This window comes from Mytilus californianus, unplaced genomic scaffold (assembly GCF_021869535.1).
Source record: "Mytilus californianus isolate M0D057914Y unplaced genomic scaffold, xbMytCali1.0.p SCAF_1, whole genome shotgun sequence".
Classification (NCBI taxonomy): domain Eukaryota; kingdom Metazoa; phylum Mollusca; class Bivalvia; order Mytilida; family Mytilidae; genus Mytilus; species Mytilus californianus.
The window spans coordinates 59,781,442-59,796,546 of NW_026262581.1; the positions used below are offsets into that span (position 1 = coordinate 59,781,442).

Below are 15,105 nucleotides of genomic sequence, written 5' to 3' on the forward strand. Positions count from 1 at the left end.
ATGGATGGTCAAAAGCACATATCACAGAAATAGATCACATCTCTATACCTGAAACTGAGGTTAATTTACAGAGATATATTTTTTTTCTGATTCAAGTTCGTACATGGATGATGAATAAATGACAGGAAATTCAACCGCACCGTATAATAACTATTATATCAGTGAAGTGATACAAATCAGTATACCTGGGACTATTATAATACTAATATAATAATAGTCCCAGAGTATACACTGGTTTGTTGTTATATATTATATTAATATTACGGTTGCATGTATATATAATTTTCATCTATTTGTATATCATTCTATTCTACTATTCTAATTATAGTGCAGTGCAAGTGCATGGTGGACACTCTTCTGTAAAAAAAAATCGATTTTTCTAAAAGATTGGATATGAGAAGCCATCCATATTTTCCCGCAAAACAATAACAGAGTTATCGGTCCTTGCCGGGAGTGTCGCAAAACGTTCTTGAGATATTCTTCCGTAAGCTTTAACACAATTTTTCGGTACGTGTGCATAGATATCATCAATGATTTTTTACTTTTATATATATAACTAACGACAACACATTTTCATATTATTAATTTGTGTTTTAATAAAAATATTTATAGGAGTATCCATTGAAAAAATGAATTTGAAACAAGCGATAAGTAATGTTATTTTGCATTAGACAATGACCACGGATCTTTAATTTGTATAGATCGGTTGAAAACCCAAAACTAATTTGCATAATGGAAATTTAGGCGATAGCAATACATCGAAATGACCTCACGGTCATCGCGATGTAAAATTGAATATATGTAATAAAAAGAAGATATTTCAAGATTTTTCTCTTATATATTCAAACAATTGTTAACAAACTATTTGTGACTTTTTGTCCTATCAAATTTGTGACTTTATGTCCTGTGACTTTTTTTAGCTGTGACTTTCTGTCCGTTTACCTAAATTTGTTCCCAGGTACTCAAAGATGAATAAACGTTAAGTTATGACTAGTTTAAAGTTATTGTTATATTGTTATCCACAGAGCCGGGTATTTTTGTGTGTTAGACATGGGACACACTAATTGGGACTACTTCATTTTTTCAGAAATTTTAGATGTTTCAATGCTTTTACTAATTAGCCTAGTGAATAATTTGGGTATGACTGGTTTAACAATTCTAGATATGTTGGGAAAATCTATGGCAAGCCGTTTTACTATTTATTCTAACTTCAAGATATCTCATATAATATATAAGATATCTCATATAAAAAATAAGATATCTCATATAATATATATCTTTTATAAGATATCTTATATACTTTATAAGAAATCTTATATACTTTATTAAATATCCTATAAACTATAAAATATCTTATATACTTAATAAGATATCTTAAATGCTTTATAAGATATGTCATAAATTTTATAAGATATCTTTACTGAATAAGATATCTTATAAAGTATAAAAGATGTTTTATAAAGTTTATAAGATAACTTAATTTATAAGTTATCTTATATAGTATATCTTATATAGTATATCTTATATAATTTATAAGATATCTTATAAACTTTATAAGGTATCTTATATACTTTATAAGATATCTTAAATACTTTAAAAGATATCTTATAAAAATTAGATTATATAAAATATCTTATGTATGATATAAGATATCTCATATAATATATATGATATCTCATAAAGTATATAAGATATATTATAAATAAAGTTTACAAGATATCTTATAAATATTTTTTATATTAGATATCTTGTATACTTTATATGATATCTCATATATTTCATAAGTTATCTTATATAGTTTATAAGATATCTCATATAGTTTATAAGATATCTCATATAGTTTATAAAATATCTCATATAACTTATAAGATATATTATAAAGAAAATTATATGAGATATCTTATAAACTATATAAGATATCTTATAGAATAAATAGCCTAACGGCTTATCATAGAAATCCCCATCTTTGCCAGTTGCCTTTTTGATATTGATTCTTTTTTTGTGTTTTATTATACTCGTTAATCATCATTAACTTTATTAAATGTTAGTTCTTTTATTTCACGTTTATCTTCGTCATCATACCTGAGAATATGACATAAAATTATTGACACAACTCTTCAAACCTTTCCATTAGTTATTTCGATCACTTTGATTGTCTGAAGCAGATATGTCTCTGTCTGAAGTACCTCAAAAGACGTACACCTTTCTCTCAGAATTCCAAAAACTGGAGGGAGTGAATTAAAAAGTGAAATATCTTATAATTTTTTAGTGGAATAATAATGAGTTTACTATGAATTTTCTACGTTTCACTCTTTGGGTTAATTGTCTGTTTTATTGGACATGATTTTCTACGTTTCACTCTTTGTGTTGTCTGTTTTTTATTGGACATGATTTTCTACGCTTCACTCTTTGTGTTGTCTGTTTATTGGACGTGATTCTCTACGTTTCACTTCTTGAGTTGTCTGTTTATTGGACGTGATTTTCTACGTTTCGCTCTGTGTGTTGTCTGTTTATTGGACGTGACGTGCTACGTTTCACTCTTTGTGTTGTCTGTTTATTGGACCTGACGTGCTACGTTTCACTCTTTGTGTTGTCTGTTTATTGGACATGACGTGCTACGTTTCACTCTTTGTGTTGTCTGTTTATTGGACGTGATTTTCTACGTTTCGCTCTTTGTGTTGTCTGTTTATTGGACGTGATTTTCTACGTTTCACTTTTTTTGTGTTGTCCGTTTATTGGACATGATTTTCTACTATTTGTGTTGTCTGTTTATTGGACATGATTCTCTACGCTTCACTCTCTGTGTTGTCTGTTTATTGGACATGATTTTCTACGTTTCACTTTTTGTGTTGTCCGTTTATTGGACATGATTTTCTACTATTTGTGTTGTCTGTTTATTGGACATGATTCTCTACGCTTCACTCTCTGTGTTGTCGGTTTATTGGACATGATTTTCTACGTTTCACTCTTTGTGTTGTCTGTTTATTGGACTTGAATTTTTACGTTTCCCTTTTTGTGTTGTCCGTTTATTGGACATGATTTTCTACTATTTGTGTTGTCTGTTTATTGGACATGATTCTCTGCGCTTCACTCTCTGTGTTGTTTGTTTATTGGACATGATTCTCTACGCTTCACTCTCTGTGTTGTCGGTTTATTGGACATGATTTTCTACTGTTTGTGTTGTCTGATTATTGGACCTTCACTCTCTGTGTTGTAGGTTTATTGGACATGATTTTCTACGTTTCACTGTTTGTGTTGTCGGTTTATTGGACATGATTTTCTACTATTTGTGTTGTCTGTTTATTGGACATGATTCTCTACGCTTCACTCTCTGTGTTGTCGGTTTATTGGACATGATTTCCTACGTTTCACTCTTTGGGTTGTCTGTTTATTGGACATGACGTGCTATGTTTTGTGTTGTCGGTTTATTGGACGTGACGTGATGTTTATTGGACGTGGTGATTTTCGATTGCCCCTTGATATCTTCTTTCCTTCTTTTAATAGAAATTGTATCAGAACATAAATTTGTGTTTTGGGTCAAAATCACTTATCCCAAGTTTTAATGACTCTCTGAACATATTTTACAGGATTTTTTATAATGAAGAAGAACAAAATTGAAACAGAATAAGTGTTCTCAGTACACCATACTCTGATCGCACGATCACATATTCATCTTTAGTGAACCGCAAAATCTCAGGAATCAAGACCCAAATTTAGCATATGTCTAGAAAAATGTTACATCGTAGCAATGCAAATATGTACCAACTTTCCCGTTGGTATAACCACAACTTCATGGTATATATGGTAAACACTTTAAACCTGATACAGGACGAAGGAACTGACTGACAGACGGGGTAATTGCAGACCAGAATACATAATGCCCCGCTACTATCGTAGGCGGGGCATAGAAATGTCCTTTTTTTTTACATTTCTGTTGTAAAGGGCTGCAATTAGGTAAAAGTAGGACAAGAGGAGGAAATTTATTTAACTGCATATCATGCAATACAATCTCCGTAAAGTAACCAAATTGACACAACTACAATATAACGTTCACCGGCAATACAAATATTTCTGTAATATATTTTAGGCATGTTTGGTACATTTGCTACTCAGAAACATGTTTAAAGTTATTTTTTTTATTCAATTTAACGACTATAACATAACACTGGATTTGGGGATAGGTGATTAAGAAAACACTAGAGGCGTGTACATGTTAAAATGCATCTACACTTTCTGTAACATGTAGATAAAAGCAATAGATGCATATTAACATAATGTATTTGAGACAGTATACACCTGTTCCAGACTGAATGAGTGGAGGCTCCTATCAATAACCGGTAAACAAAGTTACGAATGATACTTTCACAAATAGAGTATAAATTAAGGGGACGAACACTTGATTTTCTAGGGGTAGCAATTTATCATTTCCCAATGTTTGTTGTGACAGAAACTGTTTCTAAAGAAGCATTTATTATCCAATGTTTTCCCAAACCGTCTAGCCAAGACAATTGTGTTAGGAAACTTTTACTTATAGTATAATCAGGGGACGACAATTTTATTTTCTAAGGGATGGCATATTTAATTTTTTCTTGGTGTTTGTTGGAAAAGAAACCATTTTCAAAGAAGCGATTAATTTTTTTCAAGGTTTTCTCAAGTCCTCCTGCCGTCATAACAACATGCACTTTGGGCATGTCCCCCCTTTTTTTATCTTTTGTTGTTTTATATTTTGTTATTAAATTTTATCTAATATTTCACTTTTCTTTCCATGTTTTTGTGTGTTCTTGCACTTATTTATTCAATCTTACAAGACTATTTTCACGATGAGATTTCAAAACACTGAGATGAAATAAACTGAAAAACACACACTGAGAAAACATTGAAACAATCTGCAAAAATACAAACTATGCAGTGAATTTTTTCCCCAAGTGCCTATTATAGCATAAAAACGTAACAAAAATATAAAAGATTACCTTGCAAAATCAGGGTAACAGCTGAAAGGGACCATGCTTAAACAGTTTTAAGCAAAAAATCCCGATATACTGATACTAATAATCTGAATTATAGGCAACAAACTTATGAATATGAGTTAGCCAAAAAAGTTGTTAAGTCTTGAAATTTATTACGAATGTTCAGTGGTTGTAGGAACCGCATGATTATAATGACAAGAGTTCGGGAGACCAAGATATTCATCTGTTGAATTATTCATCTCATGAATATTCATTAGTAATTTGCGTATTAATCTCAGTGTGTATTTTTGAAATCTCATTGTGTAATCAAGGATTTGTATAGTAAGTCTTACTATACAAATCCTTGGTGGCCCCCAAGGGTGACTGGGGAATAGAAGTATGGTCACCATTGGTCTTCCTCCGACCGGCAGTAAAACCCTTGCCTAAGTGGGGCGTCCGTTTGGCTGTGGGGGATGTACAAATTTGCAGACACGTCCGGTCAGAATGATGGGGACGTTAAATCCGATGCCTCGTGTAAAGAGAGTGCCACGCTCTTTGCACGTTAAGAACCCTTGCAACAACTCTTTGAGGGGTCAGACCGTATGTGACCTGTTGCAAGGCTAAATTTCTGTCCCTATCCAATATACCCTCATTTCCCGTGGCAGTCCAAATTTATCCGACCTTAATCCCGGACGCCTCTATTACAGAACCTAACTATTGTATTTATTTTTAATTTGTTCTCGTCCTGAATATGCATGAAATATTTGCCACTGGATGTTAAGCAACCAACAATCAATCAATCAATAAAATCCTTGGTGTAATTAACAATTCTCAGTCTCAGTGTGTAATTTTAAATTCTCAGTGTGTGTTTTTCATTTTTTTTAAATCTCACTGTGTAATTTTAAAATCTTAGTGTGTAATTTCGATTTCTCAGTGTGTTATTCAGGTTCTTAAATCTCAGTGTGATTTTTTGAATACTCCGTGTGCAATTTTTTCGCAAAAATGGTTTAAACATAGTTTTGACAAGAACGGCTTGCCATAGTGCAGCATAAGAATGCTGAACAATAAAAAGCAGTCATAGTTCATCATGAGAACTACAAACAAGATTGACTTGTACTGTAATTTGATTTCACTTGAATAAACTTTATACAGATGGAAGATAAAAGAAGGGGAAGAAGCCAATTGATTTTGGGGTCAACAGGTCAAGGGAACTGTAACTAAGGGAGTTACCATTTGATTTTTATGGGGGGGCTAGGATGAAATTTGAAAAAAATAGGCAGGACAGGAGTTTTGAGTAAAAAAAAAAAAGGCAGGATGAGATTATTGGCAAAAAAAAAAGGCAGGATGACAATTTATGTAAAAAAAAAAGTCAGGATAAACTAAAAAAAGGCAGGACCGAATAGTGAAAAATAAAAAGGCAGGACCGAATAGAGGGAAAAATAAAAAGGCAGGACAAAATTTTTCATCCTAGCCCCGCCCCCCCCCCCCCATAAAAATCAAATGGTAGCTCCCTAAATATATGTATTTTTAAAAGTTGGTTTTGGGATGGCTTCCCATTATAAATCATAAGATGGTATTTTTGAAGGTAACTACTGTGTAAACAGATTGCTATAATTTTTTATCCAGTTTTCACAAGAGATGCTATAGAGAAATTATACCAATACCTGAGCTAGAACTAAGATATATACCAGTATTATGAGGGTCGTAATGGGGGTACCTTCATGACAAATAACGGTAAAAATTCTTGCCAAATGACGTTAACGGTAATTTTTGGTGCATGACGATAAAATGTACACTTTCTTTTAGACGATAAAAAAATCGACTGATATTGACGAATCACTTTAAATTTTTTCCAAAAATAACGGTAACGATGATTATTTGAGACCTCTGATGAATCACGTTAAGGATATTTTGACGAATCACGGTAAAATTTTAACCAATTTGACGCTAACGGTAGCCGAAAATGATCGTTTGACGCCTGACGGTAAACATGTTCGCTAGCCAAGGGTTACGATCCACTTCCCTCCTCTCCACCCTTGGCGGATAGAGATAGAATTTCGGAGACACAAGGTAATGACTTTCATTGGTTGCAGTCGAAACTCGCCTATAACATGATCCCGTGTAAATGTAGAAAGTGTATGTAAACAATTGCCACGTGCTTATTGTGCAACAAGTCTTTACATTCCTAAACATACGACTATATTAAGTGACAATTTGAATGTTTTTAATCAATTAGTAGAAGTTCCTGTGTATGTTTCTTGCACAAATGCATGAATGTCAACGTATATTTTCGTTTCCTGCTTTACCAAGTGTGTAGAATCTAGACGCTACCGTGTTTTTACCTCCAAATTGAAGAGTTCAAGTGCTACCATTGGTCACGAATAATGTATTCGGAATGGGCGTGACTTTAATCTACCGATAGATGGCGCAACATTGTTATCACAAATGTTGGCTTAATCTGCCAAGGGTGGAGAGGAGGAAAGTGGATCGTAACCTTGGTAAAGGGCATTCATACCCTCTATTATCAGTTAAAAGGTTGATCGGAATTATAAAATACCTTTTTAGAATTTGCTGAACTACTGCAAGAATTCAAACTGAAATAATAAAATATTGCTATTTTTGATATCTTTGGTTATCTGAATACATTATGTGCTGCATGTCGTCACTGATGACCTGTGAGTGTCTGTATGCTGTGAGGAGGATGTATATATTTCTTTTTATACGACCGCAAAAAATTTTTGCGGTCGTATATTGGTATGACGTTGGCAACGTCGTCATCCGAAGACACATTGGATTTCGCACAATAACTTTAATTTAAGTGAATGGATCTCTATAAAACTTTACCATAAGGTTCAATACCACAAAAGGAAGGTTGGGATTGATTTTAGGGGTTATGGTACCAACAGTTAAGGAATTAGGGGCCAAAAAGGGGCCAAAAATAAGCATTTTTGTAACTTCCAGACAATAACTTGTGTGTTAGTGTATGGATCTCTCTTACATTGTATCACAAGGTTCCATATCACAAAGGGAATGCTGGGATTGATTTTGAGAGTTAAATTGCCTCAAAATTTTAGGAATTAGGGGCCAAAAAACAAGCATTTTTCTAGTTTCATGACAATAACTTGTGTGTTAGTGTATGGATCTTTCTGAAATTGTACTGCAAGGTTCCATATCACTAAGGGAAAGCTGGAATTGAGTTTGGGGGTAATTGCTTAAAATGTTTAGGAATAAGGGGCCAAAAATAAGCATTTTTCTAGTTTCCAGACAATAACTTGTGTTCAAGTGTATGGATCTCTCTGAAATTGTACTGCAAGGTATCATACCACATTGGGAAGGCTGGGATTGATTTTGGGGGTAATTGCCTCAAAATTTAAGGAATTAGGGGCCAAAAAGGGGCAAAACAAAGGCATTTTTCTAGTTTCAGGACAATAACTTGTGTGTAAGTGTATGGATCTTTATGAAATTGTACTACAAGGTTCCATATCACAAAGGGAAAGCTGGATTTGAGTTTGGGGTTAATCGCCCTAAACGTTTAGGAATTTGGGGCCAAAAACAAGCATTTTTACAGTTTCCAGACAATAACTTGTGTTCAAGTGTAAGGATCTCTCTGAAATTGTACTGCAAGGTACCATACCACAAAGGGAAGGCTGGGATTGAGTTTTGAGGTGATGAATCATATGGGGGTTCAAAAAATTGGGGGGGGGGGGGGAGGATTTTTTTTCCCTTTTTTTCCTTTTTTTTTTCTTTAAAATTTTCCATCTTAAGTTGGTTATTTTTGATTTATATATAAAAGCAAATAATAATGATATGGTTTGATTTCATCAAAAATTGAAATATTGGGGTTCTTTGATATGCTGAATCTAACCATGTATTTAGATTCTTAATTGTTGGTCCCGTTTTCAAATTGGTCTACATTAAGTCCAAAGGGTCCAAAATTAAACTTAGTTTGATTTTAACAGAAATTGAAAACTTGGGGTTCTTTGATATGCTGAATCTAACCGTGTATGTATTTAGATTTTGGATATTGGACCATAATAGGTAAATTGAAATTTTTTAAGTTCTTAGACCACATTCATTCAGTGTCAGAAACCTATGCTGCATCAAATATTTAATCACAATCCAAATTCAGAGCTGTATCAAGCTTGAATGTTGTATCCATACTTGCCCCAACTATTCAGGGTTCGACCTCTGCAGTCGTATCAAGCTGCGCCCAGCGGAGCATTTTATTCTTCATGTAGAGACTTTGAGTACATGCCATTTTTTTTTTATTAAGAAAACCTCTTCACAAGAAAAAAATGTAGCTTTGAAGTAGTTGCAGCCCAACAATTTTCTGGCTGCAGTTGATCTAAATTTTGAAACATTGTTTGCAGATGGGATTTTAAAACTTTGAGCAGGAAAGATGAATAAGGAATTACTTCTTTACTCCAAAGGCCTTTTTTCCAGTTGACCATTCTCTTCTTTTCTGGTGGGTGGAATTCAGAAAAATATAAACACACCAAAAAAAAAACACTTTTTAGAGTGAAAGATGTCAGTTTCTGCACCATAGTTAATTATGGAACAGGTATATCTATAAAGTTGTGATTTATTGGTAGACTCTGAACTTCACACCTGACCAATACATGACTATGTTACAGCATGCTTTGACAAAGAAAGTGTGACTGTGTATCTTTATTGTCATTGTTATATTTTCATTTTTTGGGTCTGGTCATTATTTTGTTTTTCTTCTTTTGTATTTCTTGTCACAAAAAAATCAATTAAATTTACAAGGTTCAGTTGAGTACAGGATAAAAATAACAACTCATCAAGAATCTCAATATAAGGGTCTAGTAAAGCTTAGCATATTACATCAAAAAAGCAACAACCCAACAACAACAAAAACCAATACAGACACATTTGGAAGTCAGCATATGTGTTCTTTGATATGCAAGTATTTCTACAATATGCAAAGCAAAGAACAATTATGCTGACCTCTAGATGTGTCTGTTCTGGTTTTTGTTGTTGTTGGGGTGTTGCTTTTTTTCATATATATATATCCACATGTACATTTATTCATATCATGAAGGAGCTGTAACCTTGTCTAAAGAACAATTATATAATATATAAAATAGAAATTAACTCCAAACTGTATCGTTCTGTCTGAGGTAGTTGTAGCCCTAATTTATGTACAATTCATAACTTTGACTTAACCCTTGCTTATTATACATTGTTTAATTCTCCTGAAAAGAATGTATAAGTTTTAATTCTCTGCAAAGAATTGGAATAATTAAGAACAAGTACAATGTGTGACAGTGGATCAATGATCTGGGTTCACTACTAGGTGAACCAAGAAGGTTTTTTTCACACTTCAGACTTTTGTTGTATTTCATCCATAAATATTATAGTGCTAATTTAATTTATATATTTTTCTTTGCGTTAAGAATCCTGATATGGTATGATTGCCAATAAGACAACTCCCCACCAGAGACCAAATTACATAGAAGTTAACAAATATAGGTCACAGTACTGCCTTCAACAATGAGCATAAATCTTACTGCCTAGTAAGCAATAAAAAAGCCCTGAAATGACAGATGTATACAATTCAAACAAGAAAACTAACAGCCTGATTTATGTTCAAAACAATAAAGGAAAAACAAATATGATATACAACTTCAAACAACAACCACTGAATTACAGGCTCCTGACTTAGGACAGGCACATACAAAATGTAATGGGGTTAAGCATGTTTGCTGATGCCAAGCCTGCCCCCTAACCTGGGACAGTGGTGTATATAGTTCTTTATAACACAGTTTTTGGCAAGAAATATAGCAATACAATATATTTTGTGACAATTTTCTATTTCATTCAATTGTAATTTTCTAAAACATTTCTATGACAAAGAATGTAAATCAAACACAACATAGAAATAATAATTTGTTAAAATTATAAATACAAGGTTAATGAATAAAGAATTTATGCTTCTATTCAGCATAATTTTACACAAAAAGTTCCATAGTGCACATATAGCTGGAATAACCCTGTCAGCAAGAAGGAATTATTCAGCCAGCAATTTATAATAAGTTGTCATGGAGAATTCAAATGGGACAAACAATTGTAATAAGAAAAATAGCCAATGTTTCATGTGTCTTTGTAAGATAATTTCATCTTGAAAAATAGAAAGCTGCATTTGAAAGTATAATTTCTGATAAAAAAAAAAAAAATATAATTGTCAACCTGTCTCAACTGATTTCTTTAAACTAGCTGAAGGAGCTCCATGTTTATTCTATTATTAATCAGAGTGTATTTCATAAAAAGTCAAGAGAACACTACATAATAATACCTTATTAGATGTAGATATACCAATCTACAGAATGAATTGCAGAAATTTTGAATATATTTTATTGTGAAATAAATTGCTTCACCGAGCGCAGCTGGATACGACTGCAGAGGTCCAAACCTTAACAGTTGGACACAATATTCGCGCTTGATACAGGTCTGAATTTGGATTGTAATTAAATATTTGACACATAATAGGTTTCTGACACAGAATAACTGTAGTCAAAGAACTAAGAATTGGTCATATGATTTGAATTTATATTCAATTTTTTGCTTTTGTGCAATACACTTTGCTGTTGCGAATTGACTTCCCCCCCCCCCCAAAAAAAAAAAAATTTGCCCCCCCTTTTTTTTTGCTATTGTGTAATACACTATGCTGTTGTGTATTGACCTCCCCCATCCCCCCTCCACTTTTTTTTGTAAAAAAAATAATATTTGAAGAATTTTTCTTTTAATTTCTGAAATCTGAAATGAGATAAAATTGACTCCCCACAATTTCCTTTTACCTCCCCCTCCAAATTTATTTTTTCACCTCCCCCCTTTTTCCCCCCAAACAAATTCTTTCCCTCAAGATATGGTCATAATCTCAATTCAAATTTCCAATGGAGTTTGCAACCATAATTACCCATTTAAATACACCATAAAAGTCTTAAAATAGAAAATGACATACATAATCATGGCTAAAATTAATATTCCTTAAATAGTAACTTCTATAAATAAATTGACAGCTAATCATCTCAAGACAATACAATATTTCTTTATACATAATTTAAAAGCAGTGTAAGGGAGGTAAACGAAACGTTGTGTTTGGATTACCTCTCTTACACTGCTTTTAAATTATCCATTAACCAGGACACCCTTGTTTTTCCCCCTTTTTTGCCCCTAATTCCTAAACGGTTTGAGCCATAACCCCCCAAAGCCAATCCTAACCATCCCTTTGTGGTATGGAAACTTGTGGTATAATTTCAGAGAGATCCATACACCGTTCCACACGTTATTGTCTGGAAACTAGAAAAATGCTTATTTGGGCCCCTTTTTGGCCCCTAATTCCTAAACTGTTAAGACCATAACCCCCAAAATCAATCCCAACCTTCCTTTTGTGGTTATAAACCTTGTGTTTAAATTTCATAGATTTCTATTTAATTATACTAAAGTTATTGTCCGGAAACCAACTGTCTTCGGACGGCGATGACGACGTGATACCAATATATGACCGCAAATTTTTTTTGCGGTCGTATAAAAAACTAGTTATAAAATAAGAAAATGTGGTATGATTGCCAATGAGACAACTATCCACAAGAGACCAAATGACACAAAATTAACAACTATTTTGTATATTATATTTTCACTCGATTTTCTTGATGAAAACTTATAACATGGTAAAAAATTGCTCTTAAGGCATATTGCAGCTACATATAAAATTATATAGCTATGTACAAGTTTATGTGTTTAACTATAAAAGTGTACTTCAATAGTGAGGGGGGGGTAGGACCTTTATCGGGACTCCGGGATCGGGTGTTTTTAAGCTCGGGATTTCGGGATTGATCCTTTCGGGATCCGGGAATTCTTTTATCGAAATTTCGGGATGTCAGGTTATTAATTTTTTTAAATTCGGGACCTCAGGATTCCATGTTTTTAAGCCCGGGATTTCAGGATCAGGACCCCTCCTACCCCCCCTCCCTCCCCCCCCCCCCCAAACACTTGTGCTTATTCCAGGTTTAACAGTAATATATCAAATATATCGTCTCAAATTAATTAATTGTAATTTTAAAGGGCTTCGAGACACCATAAAAAAGTTTAGCTTTATTTTGTGCTCGAAACCCTAAATACATTTTTATGGTGTCTCGAAGCCCTTTAAAATTACAATATGTCGCTTGAAACCCTTCAATCATGGTGTCTCAATGCCCATTAAACAATGATTAACTACATTTTTTTAAGACCAATAAATAGTGTATAAGTGTGTACATAAAATAAAAGTTATAAATAGTTTACATTACAATGTACATACATGTAAGGTGGAACTAATAAAAAAACAAAACAATACAACTATACAAACATTGATACACACTATCACTGATTTTCATCATGTGCCTTTCCCCTGATTAAATGTGTAATTCAGGTAAAATTATTTTGATTGGAAATTCTGCAAATACTGAATTATTAAAAAAACTTTAAGTACAGGGTGGATTTCAATGCATGAATGAACGCCATATTAAATTTAGCAAATATCATGATGACCAATAATCTGATCTATGATGTAAAAAGAACAGAAGACAAAGAGAAAATCCAAAGACAACACCATAGGGATAAGATAAAAGGGTTGAAAGGTAAATATAATAATCAACAAAGTATTCAAAATTGTTGTAATAGATGAAATTTACAATTTTAAAGGATCTTATGTAATCATATCACAATGGTGGCAGGGATTTACAACTTTTGATTAGTCTTATTTTTATTCATTTACATTCATATATAATACTGATAAATCACAGAAACTGTTATGAGATGAATATGCAGTTTTATGTAATCAAACTCAGCAGCATCATTTAAACTATGTTCAAAAACATCATAGTGAATAATAAAACCCAGATCACTACTTTCAAAATGGACAGTTTTCTTGCTCTTAATTTTTTACTCCAATCTTTAAATTCTAATCATTTTTATTTTCATGTTTTCTAATAAATTCTACACTATAGCAAATTTGTTCCATAAACTGTACAAAACTGTATAATAACTTTTTAAATGGTAAAGAAATTTTGAAACAAAATTATGCAAATTTTCTCAAAACTTTGTTCATCAAAGGTTAATTATTTTGAGTCTCAGAATTACTTATCATATTGTCTGAATCTTTCATGTCGGGTTCAGAAATTTGTTGAAATTGTTGATGTCACTTGGAGTTTTGTATTTTTGTTCTACTTTTTTCCTACATATTCATACAATTCCACAACAGTCAGTTGTTATAGAAGAGAAAATCTGAATGTCCAGGGTATACCACTGAACTTTAGCAAGTTAAAAAAAAAACTGTTACATATATTGGTAAATTGTGTACACCTTTTAGTTTTACAATTGATAAGAGTAAATTTCAAACCTTATCACAGAGGAGAACAGCTAAAGTTCATATGAATATGACGATACTGAATCAACTTTCTAGTCAGGCCTACCACTAAATCCCCTTGGTTAAAAATCTGAATCAAACGAAGACTGAAATGTTGATTCAAAGTGGTTGACATGAAGATAGAAAAACTGAAAGATATAATGAGATCACCAAAGGTCAAAGGAGTTCCTAGTCATTAGATATAAAATTATGTAAAAGTTCACAATGAAAATCAGTGTTAAAATCATCATTAATACTATTTGTTTTCATTTATTAACTGTAGTGTTTTCATGTGCAGGTTCACATTTATGGACACTAGTATATTCAGGTACAGGTTCACTGTCAATATCACTATCATTACCACTTGATGATGAAGAATCACTGTTGTCAAGTGATGAACTGGAATCTCCTAGATCATCAGGACCTGATGTTAAAGAAGATGATTCAGATGAGTGCACATCATGTACTTCCTGTGAGGACTGTGACCTAATTATTGTTCTACGTAAACGTGACAGTAATCCTTCGCTTCGACTCCTGGGTAAACTGGAAATTTTATCTGATTCTATAAAGAGATTAAAACAATTAATTTATTAGAAAATAAATGTGGATAGTGTCCACATGTGGACACAGATGATGCCCCCGCTTGCATATCATATAGTTATAAAGGGACATAACTGAAGAACGGTAAAAGTGACGCTACCCAAATTTGAACTTGATCTGAGTTTTGTGGTAATAAGCATTGTGTGTACGTCT

At 32.8% G+C, this 15,105-nt stretch overlaps 1 protein-coding gene across 1 annotated transcript in view; it reads right to left on the reverse strand.

Moving 5' to 3' along the window:
• Positions 1-12,942: 12,942 nt before the first annotated feature.
• The window catches only part of LOC127705186 (histone deacetylase 11-like), a 31,762-nt gene continuing 29,599 nt past the window's right edge, over positions 12,943-15,105 (reverse strand). Inside the window, exon 11 of the mRNA XM_052209465.1 lies at positions 12,943-14,914. The gene's annotated coding sequence lies outside the window, so the exon portion shown is untranslated. The remainder of the gene's footprint in view (positions 14,915-15,105) is intronic.